At 44.8% G+C, this 21,545-nt stretch overlaps 1 protein-coding gene across 5 annotated transcripts in view; it reads right to left on the bottom strand.

Annotated features, from left to right (window-relative positions):
• The window catches only part of MYRIP (myosin VIIA and Rab interacting protein), a 722,788-nt gene that overhangs the window by 688,904 nt on the left and 12,339 nt on the right, over positions 1–21,545 (bottom strand). The window lies entirely within an intron of this gene.

Here is a 21,545-nt window from a genome sequence, read left to right as displayed (position 1 = left end):
TATATATACAATAATATGCAAAGTGGTTGGAGGGAAGCTTCAAAATGGCAAAGATGTTTTTATTACAAATTATGTGAGCAGACTGCAGTTCCTCTTTAACTGCTTGCCGACCAGTGCACAACGATATACGTCGGCACAATGGCGCGGCTGCGCAAATGGGCGTACAGGTACGTCCCCTTTAAGATGCAGCATTGGGGGCGTGCTCCGTGACTGTGCCCACGGGACCTGCGGACTCGATGTCCACCGGTGTCCCACGATCGTGTCACAGAGCGGAAGAACGGGGAGATGCCTATGTAAGCAAGGCATTTCCTCGTTCTGCCTAGTGACATGACAGAGATCTACTGCTCCCTGTCATCGGGAGCAGTGATCGCTGTCATGTCCTAGGTAGCCCATCCCCCTCACAGTTAGAATCACTTCCTAGGACACACTTAACCCCTTGATCACCCCCTAGTGTTTAACCCCTTCCCTGCCAGTGTCATTTATACAGTAATCAGTGCATTTTTATAGCACTGATCACTGTATAAATGACAATGGTCCCAAAATAGTGTCAAAAGTGTCCAATGCGTCCGCCATAATGTCGCAGTCACGATAAAAATCGCAGATCGCCGCCATTACTAATTAAAAAAATTGCCATAAATCTATCCCCTATTTTGTAGACGCTAAAAATTTTGCACAAACCAATCAATATACGATTTTTTTTAACCAAAAAAGAATACATATCGGCCTAAACTGAGGAAAAATTTGTTTTTTTATATATTTTTGGGGGATATTTATTATAGCAAAAAGTAAAACATATTTCTTTTTTTTTCAAAATTGCTGCTCTTTTTTTTTATTTTTTTCAAAATTTATGGGTTTTATTTTTGTTTATAGTGCAAAAAATAAAAACCGCAGAGGTGATCAAATACCACCAAAAGAAAGCTCTATTTGTGGGAAAAAAGGATGTAAATTTTGTTTGGGTGCAACGTTGCACGACCGCGCAATTGTCAGTTAAAGCAACGCAGTGTCCAATCGCAAAAAGTGCTCTGGTCAGGAAGGGGGTAAATTCTTCCGGGGCTAAAGTGGTTAAAAAACATGTCTAAAATAAGTCTATGACAAGCAACCTTTAAGAAGCATAGCTGTAAATGGGCCCCTAAGAGATGCCATTTTTTTTCACCGTCATAAGAAAACATCGCCAAAATTTAGAACAGCCAGCACTGCACATTAATATTTTACAACCAACAATTTTTCACTCACAGTACATTTGTAGAGGCTTACTCCGAAGCTTATACTTGTTTTATACATAAATCAATAAAGTGCCAACTTTCCAGAGCCGCATTACGTTTCTTGTTCTACAGCTGAAATGATCTTACGAGGACCGCTCAGATAGAGCGAGGTTCAGAATTTTACATTTGGCAAAAGCTGCTTCGAGATACTGCAGAGTCCAGGACAATGGTTCATTTGTGTGTTGTCTATAAACATCCAAAGGGTGTTGGTATTAAAAAAAAAAAGGTTTCAGTTGTCTTTAGCAATACATAGGGGGTTATGTATTAAAGGCAAATCCACTGTGCACTGCAAGTGCACTTGGAAGTGCAGTCGCTGTAGATCTAAGGGGGACATGCAAGGACAACAAAAAACAGCATTTTTGCTTGTACATGATTGGATGATAAAAATCAGCAGCGCTTCCCCTCATTTCAGAGCTTCCCCTAAGATCTACAGTGACTGCACTTCCAAATGCACTTGCAGTGCACTTATAGTGTACAGTGGATTTGCCTTTAGTAAATCATCCCCATTGTGTTCAAATGTGCACAAATGTGTGGTACTGTGTCGATTTTCTGGTTGTGTTGAATGTGGGGGAAAAAATGATTTATTCTGAGGTTCAGGCTTTCATTATAGTCAAAGAGCAATTCCAGTCAAGTGAAACCAATCCATAATCTACTGACTCAAACACGGCAGCTCTGCAAGTATGTCAAATTTTGTACTTACTATTCCTTTTACATTAGGCTTTTTGTATGTAAAAGGCATCATGGAGGGTTAAGCCAGCCGTAGATGGTTCGAATCTCGGCCGGTTCAGCAGGGACCGGCTGACATTCGATTTTGCCAGCGGCTCCCCGCGCCCAACACCTCCCACCCCCCCTCTGCCGGGAGAACACAATAGCACAGTGGGACGCATTTCCCCATCAACATCGGTGGCAGGAAAAAAAATCATATCATCTATGGCCGGCTTTAATTGGATGTTTTTGGGGATATCTCTCCTTCATTACAAGCCAGGGTTCTCGAATTATGAATTCACAAAAATGCTTCATAGGAAAAGACTAAAAAGATGATTACCGCTAATGGACCACAAGGAGCTTAAAGTGGAATTCCACCCACTTTTACAACTCTTCAGCATCCCTCACTAAACTGTGCACTGTAAACAAATTGGATATTTTTTTTTTTTTTTTTCTCAGCACCTACTGTATATCTGCTGTACTCATTTTTCACTTCCTCCTCCCTGGCCGTGGCCCATCGCATCATTTCCTGTTTGCAATGCCTTCTGGGAAGGGGCAGCAACTTCCTCTGACACTGCCGTTGCTATCGAAACCTGACCTGAAACTTATTACACTGCTTGTGCTGCACTGAGCATGTGCAATATCTGCAAGGATGAGATCCAGGAAGAAATACAGTCTGGCTTCAGATGCCCAGACTTAAAGCGGGGGTCCACCTATCTATCGTTTTTTTTTTTTTTTTGAGTTAATTCACAAACAGTTTCCATCTTCATTGTGGGCATTTGAAGCCCACAAGCATATATTTCCTGGATGTGATGAATGCTGTACTCTCAGCATTCACCGCTCGTTCCCGCACATGCTCAGTGGCATCCTGGGAAGCCTGAGACTAGCTCCCAGGAGTCTGGGAGAGGCTAGAAACACGCCTACTTCCACGGGAAGAGAACCAGGAAATGCAAAGAAGAATAGAAAAATAAAAAGGTAATTACGGTGATTTAAATTTTTTTAAACGGCATGTCAGCATCTAGGCAAGGAAGAGAATACATACAGATATTGTTCAAAATTTGGGTGGAACCCCGCTTTAAGATGGCCACGGCCTGCTGTAAGTTTATAAAATAACAAACTACTGCTATAAACTAACAAAACAGACCTTAGTTTACAGACTAACTTTACTAGAATACATTAAGCTTGTATATTATAGGGGCATTTTTATTTAAAAAGTATCATTTCGGCCGGAACACCACTTTAAGTCACTCTTGAACTATGTACATGATCATCCATTCATGTCCAAGGAAAAATGCTGTTTTTTTATTTTCCCAGCAACTGCACTTCCAAGTGCACTTACATTGCACAGTGGATTTGTTCTTAGTACATAACCCCCCATAACAAACAATAAATGAGGGACACAGACAGCAATACAATCCTGGCAGAGATTCTAATTCATTATCACTTAATTTTTTTTTTTCAATTTATGTTTGTAGAATTGTTGTGGGATATCGCCTTGCTTCCAGTTCTGCCTGACACCTATGGATCAAAAAAAAGGAAAAACACCCAAGCAGGTCCACAAGATAGCAATACAAATTGCCAAAGGTTCCAACCCTTCAACGTTCTTTAAAAAAAAAAAAAACTTTTTTAAACCTTTACTAAGAACAGCCTTTTCGAGCTACCTGCAAAATGGCTTGTCCTCGTACTAGATTTTCATCACAAGATTTATTATACATTTCTAATATAGGGTATGTGTAACCCAATCTACAGAGAGCAAAAAATAATACATCCGATTCACATAAAAAAAAAAAAAAAAAAAAAAAAAAGAAAAAACAGCAGATGCCAAAATCCGAAGCCTGGGCCTGAGCAGAATGAATGAACTAATGCTTCAAATATATCTGCTCGCTCAAGAAGCTCAGATAATTGAGTCAAAGGACATACAGTATTTCAGATTAAAAAGGAACATGTACCAGGGATCAAAGCCCTAGCAGAGCCCAGCCTGGTCACACTAACATTAGGTAAAATCATTTGAACATTTTTTTTTTGCTCCATGGTGGCCTTTAAACACACCGTTATCTACAAAACCATTGCAGCTCACATTTCTGAATACATGTTCATGCCGAAGTTTAATCTGTTTTAATATGTCTTCTCTTGGCTTCCTCTTTCCCTTTCTATCAACATGAAAAAAATAACATTTTAAATAAAATCTTTCCATTTTTATGATATACTTTTATACAGGTTGAATTTTGAAGATAAAAACATATTTCTCCGTGAAACATCACATAGGTCCAAAACAGCCCATGTTTCAGGGTCGGTAAGGGTTTCTTCTTCAAGGCGTCTCAGTGAGGCAAATAAGAAGGAACCTTGCAGGGCTCTAAAACATTGGTTGTATCACGTTTCAGGTCCGGTTCACACATGAGCGTTTTATAACTTGTAACTCGAAGCTCAAAAAAGCTCAACAAGCAAAAACCCATTGGGGTTTATTTACTAAAGCTGGGGAGTGTAAAATCAAGCTCTCTGCTGCATAGAAACCAATCAGCTTCCAGGTCTTATTGCCAAAGCTTAATTACTTCAATCCTGGGCAGAATTTTTATCATTTTGTTTCCACAAATAGAGCTTTCTTTTGGTGGTATTTTTTGCTAAACAAATAATAGAATTAAAAAAAAAAAATTTCTTTTGTTTCTGTTATAAAATTTTGTGAATAAGTAAGTTTTCTCCTTCACTGATGGGCACTGATAAGGCGGCACTGACGGGCACTGATAAGGCGGCACCGATGAGGCGGCACCAATGAGGTGTCACTGATGAGCACCGACAGGCACTGACAATGGGCACTGATGGGTGGCACTGATATGCAGCACTGATGGGCATTGATAGGTGGCATTGATGGGCACTCATGGGTGTCACTGGTGGGCACTGATAGGTGACACTGATAGGCACTGAAAGGCTGCACTGAGGGGTACTTATGGGTGGCACTGATAGGCAGCACTGCTGGGAACTGATGGGCACTGATAGGCGGCACTGCTGGGCACTGATGGGCACTGATATGCGGCACTGATAGACGGCATTGATAGGCATCACTGATGACGCTGGCACTGGTAGGCATTGGGGATGGGCACTGATTGGCATTTCCCTGATGATCCAGTGTGGTGGCAATCCCTGGTGGTCCTGGCGGCATCCTGGTGGTCCTGGATGGGCATCCGAGGGGGGCTGCGCTGATAAACAATCAGTACAGACCCCACCCTGTCAGAAGAGCAGCCACTCGGCTCTCCTCTATTCGCGTCTGTCAGACGCGGTTTAGGAAAAGCCGATCAACGGCTCTTCCTGTTTACATTGTGATCAGCCATGATTGGACATGGCTGATCACGTGGTAAAGAGCCTCTGTCAGAGGCTCTTTACCAAGATCGGTGTAGCGGTGTGTCAGACTGACCCCCACGGGCGCGCGAGAACGGTTGTTCTGGAGGGCCGTCATATGATGTCCAACCAGAACGAGAGCCACACCGCCCAGCCGTCATTTGATGGCCGGCGGGCGGGAAGTGGTTAAATGAACAAGCTGAGGTTAGAAGCTGATTGGCTACCATGCACAGCTGAACTTGATTCTGAGTGCTCCAGTTTAGTAAATCTACCCTATGGTTTTAAATAGCCCTTGTTTACATCTGAGCACCCTGTCACTTGTAGCAAAATGTGTGTCATTCAAAAAAGTACATGAGCTACTTTTCATGCAGAATTGAGCATTTTTGTCCCCATAGACTTCAATGGAAATGAAAAACGCAACATAAGCTTTTTTTCGAGAGTTTTTTCAAGTGTTTTGTCATACGTTTTTTGCTCAAACAGCAGCTCTCTGCCATACCTCCCAACAATTTGAGATGGATACGAGGGACACCTATTAGCAAAAGTATGTAGGCATAGGACACACCCCCTGTCACGCCCCCTTAAAGGAGAATTATACAAAAAAATGATTAGTTAAAGGGGTTGTAAACCCTTGTTTTTTCACCTTAATGCATCCTATGCATTAAGGTGAAAATATACCTGGCAGTCACTGCCCCCCCAGCCCCCCTGTTTTACTTACCTAAGCCCCTTCATCTCTTTGGCGGGGACGCGCTGTCCCTCTTTCCACGGGGTCCCGGATCTTGATTGGATAGATTGAGAGCAGTGCAGGCATTGGCTCCCGCTGCTGTCAATCAAATCCAATGACGCGGGCGCCGGGGGGCGGGGCCGAGCATGGCATTCGTGTCTGTGGATGCAAATGCTGGACTCAGGAACGCTCCCGCAAGGTAACCCCCTCGAGAGAGCACTTCTCCGAGGGGGTTATCTGATGAGGGAAGGAGCCGTAAGAACCGCCAGGGGACCCCAGAAGAGGATGTTTGGGGCCGATCTGTTCAAAACAAGCTGCACAGTGGAGGTAATTAAGACATGTTTGTTATTTAAAAAAAATAAAAAACGATCCTTTACAATCACTTTAAACCCACAAGTGCTTTCTTTTTACCACTACTATTCCTTTATATTGGCTTTAGAAATGTGCGAATGCAGCAATTTAGAAATTGGATGAAATGTTTAGCACTGGGAAACACTTTTTGAAAGATAAAAATTGCATTTTATATACAACTATATGGATCAGACCAAAATGGGGAACAAATGAGGAGGAAGGAGGAACAGAGGGACATTGCTCCAAATCAGGGACAGTCCCTCGAAATCACGGCCAGTTGACAGTTATCACTCCACACCTTTTGCAGCAGTGCTTGAAAACCTGATGCTTAGGTGTAAATGTAGCCTCAAGAATAAATATGTGTTAAAGCCCCCTAAAATTGTTACCGCACCCTTCAACCCATGTACCACCAATCCTGAGTGTCTGGTGCATGTGCAGATTTGCCAAAAGGCTCTGCCAGGACCCAGCAGAGACCTGTGGCACATGTGCGCATGTGTGGGGTTTTCTGTGCATGTGCGCAAATGGTATCGGTATCTGTAGTCAGTACCTTCAGAGCTTGCACATATGGGCGGAAAACCAATGCTGTTTTGTGGAAAGATCATTTCCTCAGGATCCACTCCCTTCACATATAATGTATATTAAAGTATTCTGCTACATGTCTTTGGTAAAAAAAAAAATCCCAATCGGTGTATATTGATTGGTTTGCATGAAAGTTATAACGCCTACAAACGGTATATATACTGGAATTTTTATTTATTTATTTTATTTATACTACTAATGGCGATAATCAATGAATTATAAGGGGAGTGCGGTGGGCAATCTGACACTGACTCTGGGGGAACTGACTAACTGCCACTGCCATCACCAGTGACATTATTACAATGATCAGTGATAATATTATACATGTGGGGGAGATTTACTAAACCTGGTACACACAGAATCTGGGGCAGCAGTGCATAGTAACCAATCAGCTTCTAATTTCAGCTTGTTCAATTAAGCTTTGACAATAAAACCTAAAAACTGATTGGTTACATTGCAGTGCTGCACCAGAATCTGACTGTACCAGCTTTAGTAAATCAAGCAGTGGATTGGCTCTTGGGTGGAGTTATGAAAATATCAAAATGCCTCAATAGGTCGATGTCTGTCTGGAGAAGTGGGTGTTCCCAGGTAGGCTGCATTTGCCTGAAGACTTCAATAGGTAATATCTACAAAACTCTAAGAAAAAAAAATAACCGAAATCTAATAGATGAAATAAAGCTTGTTTTGTTTTTTGTTTTGGGTGGAGTGGTGAAGGGTTAGCACCCCTGTCAAGTTTTCATTGCTGCTTGTGTCCCAAAGGGGAGATTCTACCACTACTGTCATGTTTGCTTTTGTCACCAAAACAAAAAATAAGGGGAAATCTACATTTGTTCCCAGAATAGGGATAAAACTTTTTCACAGAAGGTAGTTTAACAAGACTCGTGGCCACTCATTAAAATTAGAAGAAAAGAGATTTAACCTTAAACTACGTAGAGGGTTCTTTACTGTAAGAGCGGCAAGGATGTGGAATTCCCTTCCACATGTGGTGGTCTCAGCAGGGGGCATTGATAGTTTCAAGAAACTATTAGATAAGCACCTAAACGACTGCAACATACAGGGATATACAATGTAATATAGACATATAATCACACACATAGGTTGGACTTGATGGACTTGTGTCTTTTTTCAACCTCACCTACTATGTAACTATGTAACCTATGTAATAGGAGTAGAAGGAAAATCTTTAAAGTGGAAATCAACCCTGTTTTTGAACTTGTACCTACATATAAACCTATAATAAGGCTTACCTGTAGGTACAGTGAATCTCTCCTAAATCTGCACGGTTTAGGAAATATTCACACTGCATGCAGCCGGTGACGTCACTAGCGCATGCGCTCTGAAGGGAAGGCTGTCCCTTCAGATCTCCGTGCTGCGGTCCGTGACTCCTGCGTGCATGCACGGGAGTGATGTTATTGCAGTGCGGCCAATCAGAAGGCCGCAGCACGCAAACCTGGAAGGAAGACCAGATGAAGATTAAAAACAATTAAAAAAAAAGCTGCGCTTTAAATGGGGTGGACACCTGCTCTGAGGACAAGTGTATAAGAGGAGAATTCCTCTCACTTTGAAGAGATTTGCTTTTACTTCCTGTTCAATCTCCATAAGAATGCAAGTTTGATGGTAAATTGAGAGACGTTTATTAAGAGTAGCGACAAGTATATCAAGCCAGCGCTTGATATCTCGTTTATCTCGTTGCTTCCCAGAAGGAAGATCACCTCTCCCCCCTCCCTCTAGGCAATCATCTGGGACACGTCACAGGTCCCTGATGATTGCGCGGCCAGTCACGGCGCACGGCGAAGCTACAGCTGGGCGCCCACAGTTACAACGCTGGCGCCGCCGAGCTGAGGGGGAGACAAGCGGGGCATCGATCCCCCACATCACTGGATCCTGGGACAGGTAAGTGTCTGATTATTAAAAGTCAGCAGCTGCAGTATTTGCAGCTGCTGACTTTTAATGTTTTTTTTTTTTTTAAGCGGAACTCAGCTTTAAGTGGCTAAACTTCCTGAATTTACACACAGAAGTTTATCCCTTTGATCTAAGAAGGAAGAATTACAATGTTTCTAGTTATCTACTAGCATGGACAATGTTGTTACAAAATTGGCAGACTGCCTGGTTTTATTCTTTTGACAGCTGAGTGAGCTGAGAAGTCTCTAAACTTGTTACATGAAAGAATCGGGAAACTCTGCAATAGAGATCGTGAGGGGGTTGAATCGAGATCACGATTTTTTAACGATTAATTGTGCAGCTCTGGTCTGGACCAGGGGTCCTCAAACTTTTTAAACAGGGGGCCAGTTCACTGTCCCTCAGACTGTTGAGGGTATAACTATAGTTTGAAAAAAAAAAGTGCACCAGTGCCCATCAATGCCACCTCAGCAGTGCCAATCAATGCAGCCTCACCAGTGCAGCCTGATCAGTGCCTACCAATGCAGCCTCACCAGTGCCCAGCAAAGCAGCCTCACTAGTGCCCATCAATTCAGTCTCACCAGTGCCCTTCAATGCAGCCTCACCAATGCATATCAATGCAGCCTAACCAGCGCACATCAATGCAGCCTCACCAGTGCCCATCAATGCAGCCTCACCAGTGCCCATCAATACAGCCTCACCAGTGCTCTTCAATGCAGCCTCACCAGCGCATATCAATGCAGGCTCACCAGCGCACATCAATGCAGCCTCACCAGTGCCCATCAATGCAGCCTCACCAGTGCCCATCAATACAGCCTCACCAGTGCTCTTCAATGCAGCCTCACCAGCGCATATCAATGCAGGCTCACCAGCGCACATCAATTCAGCCTCACCAGTGCCCATCAATGGTGCTTCACCAGTGCCCATTAATGCAATCTGTGGAGCAGGCAGCCAACCAGCCCAAGACAGCAGCAGAAGAGGATGGAGGTGCAGATGAGGTCGCCTAGCCTAGACTCCATCCAGACCGGTCCACTTTAATTTTGCAAACACGCACAAAAACAGTATATAAACTATACGCAATTGCGCAAAAAAAGAGTAGGGTAGTATACAGATAGGCTAGGGCGGTATACAGACAGGATAGGGTAGTATACAGACAGGCTGGGGTAATATACAGACAGGCTAGGGTAGTATACAGACAGGCTATGGGAGTCTACAGACAAGCTAGGGTAGTATACAGACAGGCTAGGGTAGTATACAAAGAGGCTAGGGCAGTATACAGACAGGCTAGGGCAGTATACAGACAGGCTAGGGTAGTATACAGAAAGGCTAGGGCAGTATACAGACAGGCTAGGGCAGTATACAGACAGGCTAGGGTAGTATATAGACAGGCTAGGGTAGTATAAGCACAGGCTGGTGTAAAGTGGGTCTCTGATCACCAGAGCCCCCTTACATCACAGTCTGCAGCATCAGAGTTCACCGTGTAAGGGCAGGACAAGGGGGCGTTCTGCAGACTCTAATTTAAAGGGGAGAAAAGGCAGTAAAGACGCGTGCAGCCGTCTCTTGGCAGGGCATCCACCCCATGAGCTGTTTCCATCTAGGATCCATCTACACGTCTTTACTGTTCCTGGCTTGACTATGTGGATTTGAAGCCCTGTGATTGCTTCTTTATGCTGCTGTCAGCTGGTGTCATCTTTCCATGATGTTTAGCTTCCTGGGTTTTATGCTGATCTAACATTTACGGGTTTGGTCCTAACATGCTCTAAATATACTATTATAAATATCAGATGTCACCTTTATTGTTCAGCATGTCATGAGTTAACCTCTAGAGAGCCTAGCTGCTACTGGTATTTACACAGAACGCTGATCAAGCTACTGAAGAAGCGATTTTTCGCGAAACATGTAGAGCCCATGAGCTTACAGTGAATAATATTATCTATTTAAGTCATACATGTCCTACATGGCATGATCTCTGACATTTATATTTCATATTGGAGAGGTTTAGCTGTTATATCCAAATCTTTGAATATCCTAGGAGCACCATCAAATCTATCATAACCAAATAGAAAGAACATGGCACAACAGCAAACCTGCCAAGAGACGGTCACACACCAAAACTCCCAGACCGGGCAAGGAGGGCATTAATCAGAGAGGCAGCACAGAGACCTAAGGCAGGAGGAGCTGCAGAGTTCCACAGCAGAGACTGGAGTATCTGTACATAGGACAACAATAAGCCATACGCTCCATAGAGTTGGGCTTTATGGTAGAGTGGCCAGAAGAAAGCCATTGCTTTCAGCAAAAAAAAAAATGTCACGTTTTGAGTTTGCGAAAAGGCATGTGGGAGACTCCCAAAATGTATGGTGGAAGGTGCTCTGGTCTGATGAGACTAAAATGTAACTTTTTGGCCAACAAAAAAAACCGCTATGCGCAACCCAACACATCACATCACCCAAAGAACACCAGTCGGGACTGGGAAAGTGGTCAGAGTTGAAGGAAAAATGGATGGTGCTAAATACAGGGATATTCTTGAGCAAAACCTGTACTACTCTGTGTGTGATTTGAGGCTAGGACGGAGGTTCACCTTCCAGCAGGACAATGACCCCAAACATACTGCTAAAGCAACACTTGAGTGGTTTAAGGGGAAACATGTAATTGTGTTGGAATGGCCTAGTCAAAACCCAGACCTCAATCCAATAGAAAATCTGTGGTCAGACTTAAAGATTGCTGTTCTCAAGTGTAAACCATCCAACTTGAAGGAGCTGGAGCAGTTTTGCAAGGTGGAATGGGCAAAAATCCAAGTGATATGATGTGGCAAGCTCCTAGAGACTTATCCAAAGTGACTTGGAGCTGTGATAGCCACAAAAGGTGGCTCTACAAAGTATTGACTTTAGGGGGGGGTGAATAGTTATGAACATTGACGTTTTCTGTTATTTTGTCCTATTTGTTGTTTGCTTCACAATAAATAAAAAAATCTTCAAAGTTGTGGGCATGTTCTGTAAATTAAATGATGCAAATCCTCAAACAATCCATGTTAATTCCTGGTTGTGAGGCAACAAAACACGAAAAATGCCAAGAGGGGTGAATACTTTTTCAAGGCACTGTATAAAGGGGGGGTTACACACTAGACTTCACTCCTGCTCAATATTTACTGCACCACACATCTCTACCTCAATCCACGTACAGGAAATCCCTAATGCTTCACCTCATCAAAGCAGCCAAACAATGTATCCCTTTGCGTTGGAGATCCACCACTCCACCACACTTATCTGACTAGCTGAAACGTGTAGAGAGAATAGCGGAGATGGAGGATTTAATACACCAAGCTACAGACAACCCAACAAAATATCGCAAGACATGGGCTTGTTGGATACACTTTAGAGACTCCTCAGAGTTCCAAACACTACTACCCGACCCATGACCTGGACTCCCACTTAGCAACAACCGACCCACTCAACAACATGCTTACACTAGACTGTGGTTGGAGTGTCCGCCATTTCCATTTCCAACTAGACCGCTTGATCCGCCAAGTCCACACACACTCGCTTTCATTTCCTACCCCTCAACGACTTATCGTGAATACTTTTGATACTCCTGTATTCTGTTCTAACACCACAGGAAATTTATTTACTTCACACCTTTCACACCTAACCCTAGACCCCCCTTCTAATTTAAAACTGATACAGCCAACATCTTTGGCCTTCTCCCCCCCCCCCAATTTAAACTCCTAAATATCGAAGGATACCAACATTCGACACGCCATATAAGAATTAGAGGGAATACCACCCCACATGTTGGACCACCTCCCACAATATCTTTCATTAAGTAACTATTACCCTCCCCCCTCGCACAGTTTGATCCCGTTAGGGGTGCTAAGGGTGGGAGCGGTACTGCTACGGTCCGCCGTTTACTACTACATACACCCTCTAATCACCATTATATACAATTGTTCCATTTGTTCTTCAGATACCTTCCACTCTCGTTAGATGGTTCCAGACTACTCCTGGTTACTCGTTTTTACACATACCTAGTAATGGTAATGGACATTATAATTGGTTTACGGATTGACTTTTTTTTCACACACTGTCCATCCTGAATTCGCAATTGGACTGCATTATTCCGAAAGCTTAAAGATTTCCTTAATATGCTTATGGTATAATGTTATATCTGTGCAAAGATTACTATGTATTCTTCTCTCGTTTGTATTCATTATTCTATTTTGTATTTCTCTTGAATAAAAATTTATGGAATAAAAAAAAAAAATAAAGGGGGGGATGTTCATGTTTGCCCCATATCTGCAATTTTTTTCAGAAAGTTGTGACAGCACACAAAGCAGGCACTGCAAAGGAAACCTAAACTGAGGGAAAATGGAGGCTGCCCTTGCTGACCTCCATTTGAAAACACTAATTGCCTGGCTGTCTTTAATATCAGCATGTTTTATTTTGTTGAGAAATTACTTTGCAAAACACCCCTTAGTATTTCTAGCCATGGCCATCTTCAGTAAAGGCAGATGATTCATGAGGCATATACTTCCTGGAATCTATCTGCTCTTAGCTCAGGCATGCAGGCAGGAAAGTGTGCTTAGCTGAGAAAACCCCTCCTGAAGACTCCTGGGATGTATGACATCATTTGCTTAGGCCTGGAAACCAGGAATTAACTGAAGAAATGAAGCTGCGCTGTGCATGTCTATGAATGCACACAGCTTGGCTCAGGAGTGAACCCATCGTACGTCCCTATAGGATGAAGCTTCCTATGTGGCACATGGGGAAGAGGAGGAGCCAAGAGCGCTGGTGGGGGACCCCAGAAGAGGAGGTTTGGGGCTTTCCTGTGCCACACAATTGCACAGAGCAGGTAAGTAAAATATGTTTGCTATTTAACACCTTCCTGCCCAGCCTATAGTACAACGATGGCTGGGCGGGAGCAGATCACATGACAATTGTAAACAATGGATGGCTTCCTTTCATGCCATCAGTTGTATACAATTGTGTTGATAGCTGTGATTGGTCATAGTGATCACATGGTACAGACAGGGCCAAATACAGCCTATCTGTACCTATATGATGAGCTTTGGACAATCACAGCAAACACAACAAAAGACACTGAATGAATGAATAAATGTTTCTTTGAACCACTTGCCGACCGATATACGTCGGCAGAATGGCTCTCCTGCACAAACTGACGTACCTGTACGCCAGTCCGTAAAAGCAGGCATTTCCCCGTTCTGCCTAGTGACATGACAGGGATCTACTGCTCCCAGTGATTGGGAGTAGTGATCTCTGCCATGTTTTAGTAAGCCCACCCCCCCTACATTTAGAACACACTGAGGGAACACACTTAACCTCTTGATCGCCCCTTAGTGTTAACCCCTTCCCTGCCAGTGTCATTTTTACATTGATCAGTGCACTTTTATAGCACTGATCAATGTAATAATGTCATTGATCCCCAAAAAGTGTAATTTGGGGTCAGATTTGTCCGCCGCAATTTTGCAGTCCCGCTAAAAATCGCAGATCGCCGCCATTACCTGTAAAAACAATAAAAAAATAAATAAAAGTCCCTTAATCGATCCTGTAGTTTGTAGGCGCAAACCAATCAATATACGCCTATTGCGATTTTTTTTTACCAAAAATATGTAGAAGAAAATATTTCGGCCTAAACTGATTAATACATTTTTTTTTTTTATTTTTTTTTTTTTGGATATGTATTATAGCAGAAAGTAAAAAAATTTTTTTTTTTTTTTTCAAAATTTATGGGGTTTTTTTTGTTTATAGTGCAAAAAATAAAAACCGCAGAGGTGATCAAATACCACCTAAAGAAAGCTCTATTTGTGGGAAAAAAGGACGTCAATTTTGTTTGGGTACCGCATCACACTACCGCGCAATTGTCAGTTAAAGCGACGCAGTGCCGCATCGCAAAAAATGCTCTGGTCATTAAGGAGGCAAATTCTTCCAGGGCTGAAGTTGGTATAAGCATTCATAATGTGTGAAAAAAAAATCCTGATCACTTCCCCAGAGTAATACATTGTTACTATGGTCTGAATTGTCTGAAATCTGAGCCTTACAGCCAACAGATTCCAACTAAAATTTTATTTCTGGGTAGAAAAACACATCTGCAGATGACCAACATACAGAAAATTCTTTTTCATTTTGGACGTAGTAAGGGAGGGTTATAATCCCTGTCAGATTTTTTTTTTTCGCCATCTCTGTCCTATTGTGGATATTTAACTTCACTTCCTGTCACATAGCAAAACAGGAAGTGAGAGGAAATACCTGCACATTTAGGGAATCCCTTAGGTGTGGCCAAACTGAGGTAACAGATGTTAACAGATTTGTGTGTGCCTATCTTGGGAGCCATAGTCTGGTCTGAATAAGGTGTCTGGGTTTCAGGAAGACTAAAAACCCAGACATATGACTCAAAACCCGGACTGTCCAGGTGAATCCAAGTCAGGTGGCGACCCTATGTGTCACCCCCCACTCATAATATAGAGGTCAGTGTCACCCCCCTACTTCATAATACAGAGGTCAGCGTCACCCCCCTCCTTCACAATTCAGGGGTCTGTGTAACCCCCATCCTTCATAATACAGAGGTCAGTGTCACCTCCCTCCTTCATAATACAGGGGTCAGTGTCACCCCTCCTTTAAAATACAGGGGTCAGTGTCATTCCCCCCCTCCTTCATAATACAGGGGTCAGTGTCATTCCCCCCTTCTTCATAATACAGAGGTCAGTGTCATCCCCCTCCTTCATAATACAGAGGTCAGTGTCATCCCCCTCCTTCATAATACAGAGGTCAGCGTCACCCCCTCCTCCATAATACAAGGGTCAGTGTCATCCCCCTCCTTCATAATACAGAGGTCAGTGTCACCCCCTCCTCCATAATACAAGGGTCAGAGTCACCCCCCTCCTTCATAATACAGAGGTCAGTGTCACCCCCTCCTTCATAATACAGAGGTCAGTGTTACCCCCCTCAGTCATAAAACAGGGGTCAGTGTCACCCCCCTCCTTCATAATACAGGGGTCAGTGTCACCCCTCTCATTCATAATACAGAGGTCAGAGTCACCTCCCTTCTTCATAATACAGGGGTCAGTGTCATTCCCCCCTCCTTCATAATACAGAGGTCAGAGCCACCTCCCTTCTTCATAATACAGAGGTCAGTGTCATCCCCCTCCTTCATAATACAGGGGTCGGTGTCACCCCCCTCCTTCATAATACAGAGGTCAGTGTCACCCCCCTCATTCATAATACAGGGGTCAGTGTCACCCCCCTCATTCATAATACAGAGGTCAGTGTCACCCCCCTCATTCATAATACAGGGGTCAGTGTCACCCCCCCTCCTTCGTAATACAGGGATCAGTGTCACCCCCCTCCTTCGTAATACAGAGGTCAGTGTCATCCCCCTCCTTCATAATACAGAGGTCAGTGTCACCCCTTCCTTCATAATACAGAGGTCAGTGTCACCCCCCTCCTACATAATACAGAGGTCAGTGTCACCCCCCTCATTCATAATACAGGGCTCAGAGTCACCTCCCTCCTTCATAATGCAGAGGTCAGTGTCATTCCCCCTCCTTCATTATACAGAGGTCAGTGTCATCCCTCTCCTTCATAATACAGAGGTCAGTGTCACCCCCCTCCTTCATAATACAGAGGTCAGTGTCACCCCCTCCTCCATAATACAAGGGTCAGTGTCACCCCCTCCTTCATAATACAGAGGTCAGTGTCACCCCCCTCATTCATAATACAGGGGTCAGTGTCACCCCCCTCATTCATAATACAGGGGTCAGTGTCACCCCTCCTTCATAATAAAGAGGTCAGTGTCATCCACCTCCTTCATAAAACAGAGGTCAGTGTCACCCCCCTCCTTCATAATACAGAGGTCAGTGTCACCCCCCTCCTTCATAATACAGAGGTCAGTGTCACCCCCTCCTTCATAATACAGGGGTCAGTGTCACCCCCCTTGTTCATAATACAGAGGTCAGAGCCACCTCCCTTCTTCATAATACATAGGTCAGTGTCACCCCCCCTTCATAATACAGAGGTCAGTGTCACCCCCCCCTCCTTCAAAATACAGGAGTCAGTGTCATTCCCCCCTCCTTCATAATACAGAGGTCAGTGTCACCCCCTCCTTCATAATACAGAGCACAGTGTCATCCCTCTCCTTCATAATACAGTGGTCAGTGTCACCCCCTCCTTCATAATACAGAGGTCAGTGTCACCCCCTCCTTCATAATACAGAGCACAGTGTCACCCCTCTCCTTCATAATACAGTGGTCAGCGTCACCCCCTCCTCCATAATACAGGGGTCAGTGTCATTCCCCCCTCCTTCAAAATACAGGAGTCAGTGTCATTCCCCCCTCCTTCATAATACAGCGGTCAGTGTCACCCCCTCCTTCATAATAAAGAGGCCAGTGTCACCCCCCTCCTTCATAATACAGAGGTCAGTGTCACCCCCTCCTTCATAATACAGGGGTCAGTGTCACCCCCCTTGTTCATAATACAGAGGTCAGAGCCACCTCCCTTCTTCATAATACATAGGTCAGTGTCAACCCCCCCCTTCATAATACAGAGGTCAGTGTCACCCCCCCCTCCTTCAAAATACAGGAGTCAGTGTCATTCCCCCTCCTTCATAATACAGAGGACAGTGTCATCCCTCTCCTTCATAATACAGAGGTCAGTGTCACCCCCCTCCTTCATAATACAGAGGTCAGTGTCACCCCCTCCTTCATAATACAGAGGTCAGTGTCACCCCCTCCTCCATAATACAAGGGTCAGTGTCACCCCCCTCCCTCATAATACAGAGGTCAGTGTCACCCCCCCTCATTCATAATACAGGGGTCAGTGTCACCCCCTCCTTCATAATAAAGAGGTCAGTGTCATCCACCTCCTTCATAAAACAGAGGTCAGTGTCACCCCCCTCCTTCATAATACAGAGGTCAGTGTCACCCCCCTCCTTCATAATACAGAGGTCAGTGTCACCCCCCCCCCCCTCCTTCATAATACAGGGGTCAGTGTCACCCCCCTCGTTCACAATACAGAGGTCAGAGCCACCTCCCTTCTTCATAATACAGAGGTCAGTGTCCCCCCCCCCCCCTCCTTCATAATACAGAGGTCAGTGTCACCCCCCTCCTTCAAAATACAGGAGTCAGTGTCATTCCCCCCTCCTTCATAATACAGAGGTCAGTGTCATCCCCCTCCTTCATAATAAAGAGGTCAGTGTCACCCCCTCCTCCATAATACAAGGATCAGTGTCACCACCTCCTTCATAATACAGAGATCAGTGTCACCCCCCTCATTCATAATACACAGGGGTCAGTGTCATCCCCCCTCCTTCGTAATACAGGGGTCAGTGTCACCCCCCTTCTTCGTAATACAGAGGTCAGTGTCACCCCCTCCTTCATAATACAGAGGTCAGTGTTACCCCTTCCTTCATAATACAGAGGTCAGTGTCACCCCCCTCCTTCATAATACAGAGGTCAGTGTCACCCCCTCCTCCATAATACAAGAGGTCAGTGTCACCCCCCTCATTCATAATACAGGAGTCAGTGTCATCCCCCCTCCTTCATAATACAGAGGTCAGTATCACCCCCTCCTTCATAATACAGAGGTCAGTGTCACCCCCCTCATTCATAATACAGAGGTCAGAGTCACCTCCCTTCTTCATAATACAGAGGTCAGTGTCACCCCTCTCCTTCATAATAAAGAGGTCAGTGTCATCCCCTCCTTCAAAATACAAGGGTCAGTGTCATTCCCCCCTCCTTCATAATACAGAGGTCAGTGTCATCCCCCTCCTTCATAATACAGAGGTCAGTGTCACCCCCTTCCTTCATAATACAGAGGTCAGTGTCACCCCCTCCTTCATAATACAGAGGTCAGTGTCATCCCCCATTCATAATACAGGGGTCAGTGTCATCACCCCTCCTTCATCATACAAGGGTCAGTGTCACCCCCCTCCTTTATTATACAGGGGTCAGTGTCACGCCCCTCCTTCATTATACAGGGGTCATTGTCACCCCTCTCCTTCATAATACTGGGGTCAGTGTCTTCCCCCTCCTTCATAATACAGAGGTCAGTGTCACCCCCTCCTTCATAATACAGGGGTCAGTGTCACCCCCTCCTTCATAATACAGGGGTCAGTGTCACCCTCTCCTTCATAATACAGGGGTCACTGTCATCCCCCCCTTCATAATATAGAGTTCAGTGTCACCCCCCTCCTTCATAATACAGAGGTCAGTGTCACCCCCCTTCTTCATAGTACAGAGGAGGTAGTAAGGGAGGGTTATAATCCCTGTAAGTTTTTTTTTTTTTGCCATCTCTGTCCTATTGTGGATATTTAACTTCACTTCCTGTCACATAGCAAAACAGGAAGTGAGAGGAAATACCTGCACATTTAGGGAATCCCTTAGGTGTGGCAAAACTGAGGTAACAGATGTTAACAGATTTGTGTGTGACTATCTTGGGAGCCATAGTCTGGTCTTAATAAGGTGTCTGGGTTTCAGGAAGACTAAAACCCAGACATATGACTCAAAACCCGGACTGTCCAGGTGAATCCAAGTCAGGTGGCGACCCTATGTGTCACCCCCCACTCATAATATAGAGGTCAGTGTCACCCCCCTACTTCAAAATACAGAGGTCAGTGTCACCCCCTCCTCCATAATACAAGAGGTCAGTGTCACCCCCCTCATTCATAATACAGGGGTCAGTGTCATCCCCCCTCCTTCATAATACAGAGGTCAGTATCACCACCTCCTTCATAATACAGAGGTCAGTGTCACCCCCCTCATTCATAATACAGAGGTCAGAGTCACCTCCCTTCTTCATAATACAGAGGTCAGTGTCACCCCCCTCCTTCATAATAAAGAAGTCAGTGTCACCCCCTCCTTCAAAATACAAGGGTCAGTGTCATTCCCCCCTCCTTCATAATACAGAGGTCAGTGTCATTCCCCTCCCTCATAATACAGAGGTCAGTGTCACCCCCTTCCTTCATAATACAGAGGTCAGTGTCACCCCCTCCTTCATAATACAGAGGTCAGTGTCATCCCCCATTCATAATACAGGGGTCAGTGTCATCCCCCCTCCTCCATAATACAGAGGTCAGTGTCACCCCCTTCCTTCATAATACAGAGGTCAGTGTCACCCCCTCCTTCATAATACAGAGGTCAGTGTCATCCCCCATTCATAATACAGGGGTCAGTGTCATCCCCCCTCCTCCATAATACAGAGGTCAGTGTCACCCCCCTCTTTCATAATACAGGGGTCAGTGTCACCCCCTCCTTCATAATACAGAGGTCAGTGTCACCCCCTCCTTCATAATACAGGGGTCAGTGTCATCACCCCTCCTTCATCATACAAGGGTCAGTGTCACCCCCCTCCTTTATTATACAGGGGTCAGTGTCACGTCCCTCCTTCATTATACAGGGGTCATTGTCACCCCTCTCCTTCATAATACTGGGGTCAGTGTCTTCCCCCTCCTTCATAATACAGAGGTCAGTGTCACCCCCTCCTTCATAATACTGGGGTCAGTGTCTTCCCCCTCCTTCATAATACAGAGGTCAGTGTCACCCCCTCCTTCATAATACAGGGGTCAGTGTCACCCTCTCCTTCATAATACAGGGGTCACTGTCATCCCCCCTTCATAATATAGAGTTCAGTGTCACCCCCCTCCTTCATAATACAGAGGTCAGTGTCACCCCCCTTCTTCATAGTACAGAGGAGGTAGTAAGGGAGGGTTATAATCCCTGTACGTTTTTTTTTTTGCCATCTCTGTCCTATTGTGGATATTTAACTTCACTTCCTGTCACATAGCAAAACAGGAAGTGAGAGGAAATACCTGCACATTTAGGGAATCCCTTAGGTGTGGCAAAACTGAGGTAACAGATGTTAACAGATTTGTGTGTGACTATCTTGGGAGCCATAGTCTGGTCTTAATAAGGTGTCTGGGTTTCAGGAAGACTAAAACCCAGACATATGACTCAAAACCCGGACTGTCCAGGTGAATCCAAGTCAGGTGGCGACCCTATGTGTCACCCCCCACTCATAATATAGAGGTCAGTGTCACCCCCCTACTTCAAAATACAGGGGTCAGTGTCAGCCCTCTCCTTCATAATACAAAGGTCAGAGTCACCTCCCTTCTTCATAATACAGAGGTTAGTGTCATCCCCCTCATTAATAATACAGGGGTCAGTGTCACCCCCCCCCCCTCCTTCATAATACAGAAGTCAGTGTCATCCCCCTCATTAATAATACAGGGGTCAGTGTCACCCCCCTCCTTCATAATACAGGGGTCAGTGTCACCCCCCCTCCTCCATAATACAAGGGTCAGTGTCAACCCCCTCCTTCATAATACAAAGGTCAGTGTCATCCCCCTCATTAATACAGGGGTCAGTGTCACCCCCCCTCCTTCATAATACAGAGGTCAGTGTCACCCCCTCCTCCATAATACAAGGGTCAGTGTCAGCCCCCTTCTTCATAATACAGAGGTCAGTGTCACCCCCCTCATTCATAATACAGGGGTCAGTGTCATCCCCCATCTTCATAATATAGGGGTCAGTGTCATCCCCCCTCCGTCATAATACACGGGTCAGTGTCATCCCCTCCTTCATAATACAGAGGTCAGTGTCACCTCCCTCATTCATAATAAAGGGGTCAGTGTCACCCCCCCCTTCATAATACAGGGGTCAGTGTCATCCCCCCTCCTTCATAATACAGGGGTCA

The sequence above is a fragment of the Aquarana catesbeiana genome, linkage group LG05, assembly GCF_042186555.1.
Source record: "Aquarana catesbeiana isolate 2022-GZ linkage group LG05, ASM4218655v1, whole genome shotgun sequence".
NCBI lineage: Eukaryota > Metazoa > Chordata > Amphibia > Anura > Ranidae > Aquarana > Aquarana catesbeiana.
The sequence above is the reverse complement of the archived record's forward strand: the minus strand, read 5'-3'. Positions and strand labels throughout refer to the sequence as shown.